Source organism: Mus musculus, chromosome 1 (genome assembly GCF_000001635.26).
Source record: "Mus musculus strain C57BL/6J chromosome 1, GRCm38.p6 C57BL/6J".
NCBI classification, from domain to species: Eukaryota; Metazoa; Chordata; class Mammalia; order Rodentia; family Muridae; genus Mus; species Mus musculus.
Window position 1 is genome coordinate 146,271,831 of NC_000067.6, and position 2,420 is coordinate 146,274,250.

Sequence of the window (2,420 nt, forward strand, 5' to 3'; positions counted from 1 at the left end):
TATTTATTTCTAAATAATAGTGATGTCTAACACAATAGTTTTTTCACACTATATTTAATTTTCATGGGTAGAGAGACTTTTCCCCTAGTTATTCAATTTCTTTGTACTGCCAGATACATTGCTAGCACACAGTAAAGATCTGGCAAGTAAGCGGAAGACAGAGTTAACACCAATAACAGTGACTAAGCTGTCAAACCACACAGTGTTCTAATTTTTTTACATACATCTGTTTATTTAATTATCGATACCACTTGAAACATGAAAACTTATTTCTATTTTATAACTGAGAAACTAATGTTTTGATAATCTAATCAACTTGATGTTTTTCATATGTAACATTCATTTATAAGCTGACAATTAGAAAGTATGAACTCTAAGCTTTTGAGTTTCCAAAGTAAATTCTTATAAACTGAATAATGAGGCAAATACAAGATATATACATGCCACTCTCTTCACTACAGAAATTAATGGTGTTTTTCTACTGGCATACCTGTACAAGTAACTATTATAATCTGGAAACTGGGTGAGAAGTTATCACAGAGAACAACTACCAAAATATCTAATGGGAATTTATAGCTAAACATGAATGGTTATGAAAACTAGTCACTCCAATATTACATTTAATTTTCTACATAAAAATATTTTAATATTTAAGTATTACCTTGATCTACTTTAAAATTGAGAATAATTTTATAAATTTAAGTGACTGGCTAACTACATGAAGAAAATAAATGTTCCCTGATGGAATGTTTTTAAAAAGTCCTTAGTTTTTTTCACAAAATTAATATATATATATATATATATATATATATATATATATACACACACACACACACACACACACACACACACACACACACATATCAACGAAATAAAAGAGCGATTACATATAAAATTATATGAAATTAGTTTTATATTGTTTGTGATTTTGAAAAATGGAATTCTTATCCATCTGCCCCTTTGCATTGTCCTCTGATTGGCTGAATAATGGTAGATGACAACAAAGCATTAACATATCTGGGAGGGAAATGTCACATCACCAGTTAGAATAGCATCATGTGACTTCAGGATCTGATTAAGGCTTTGATAATAAACCACTCCTGTGAGAGTTACCTCAGTATCCCATGAGGATTTTTAATGTCTCTGAGTGCAGCTACTCTACACTATGTTGACCACCTATCTGTTATCACACTGCAAACAAACCAGGAAGTGTCTGAGTATTTGGGAAATAATATATATTTAAATTATAAGAACTGTGTCTAGAAGAATTACATTAACTCTGTTTTCAAAAGTTTAGACACATAACAATATAATTTTGAAAAAAGAAGATTGAACAAATTAATTTATAGTTCATAGAGTTAAAATGTTAGCACAATCTCTGAGAGTGTTTGGGAATCATTTCTTATTTTTTTTTTAATTAGGTAATTTCCTCGTTTACATTTCCAATGCTATCCCAAAAGTCCCCCATACCCACCCCCACAATCACCTACCCACCCACTCCACCTTTTTGGCCCTGGCATTCCCCTGTACTGGGGCATATAAAGTTTGCAAGTCCAATGGGCCTCTCTTTGCAGTGATGGCCGACTAGGCCATCTTTTGATACATATGCAGCTAGAGACAAGAGCTCTGGGGAACTGGTTAGTTCAGATTGTTATTCCACCTATAGGTTTGCAGTTCCCTTTAGCTCCTTGGGTAATTTCTCTAGCTCCTCCATTGGGCAGCGTGTGACCCATCCAATAGCTGACTGTGATCATCTACTTCTGTGTTTGCTAGGCCCCGGCAGAGTCTCACAAGAGACAGCTATATCTGGGTCCTTTCAGCAAAATCTTGCTAGTATATGCAATGGTGTCAGCGTTTGAGAGCTGATTATGGGATGGATCCCTGGATATGGCAATCACTAGATGGTCCATCATTTCGTCACAGCTTCAAATTTTGTCTCTGTAACTCCTTCCATGGGTGTTTTGTTCCCATTTCTAAGAAGGGTCAAAGTGTCCACATTTTGGTCTTCGTTCTTCTTGAGTTTCATGCATTTAGCAAATTGTATCTTATATCTTGGGTATCCTAAGTTTCTGGGCTAATATCCACTTATCAGTGAGTACATAGTGTGTGAGTTCCTTTGTGATTGGGTTACCTCACTCAGGATGATGCCCTCCAGGTCCATCCATTTGCCTAAGAATTTCATAAATTCTTTCTTTTTTTAATAGCTGAGTAGTACTCCATTGTGTAAATGTACCACATTTTCTGTATCCATTCCTCTGTTGAGGGGCATCTGGGTTCTTTCCAGCTACTGGCTATTATAAATAAGGCTGCTATGAACATAGTGGAGCATGTGTCCTTCTTACCGGTTGGGACATCTTCTGGATATAGGCCCAGGAGAGGTATTGCGGGATCCTCAGGTAGTACTATGTCCAATTTTCTGA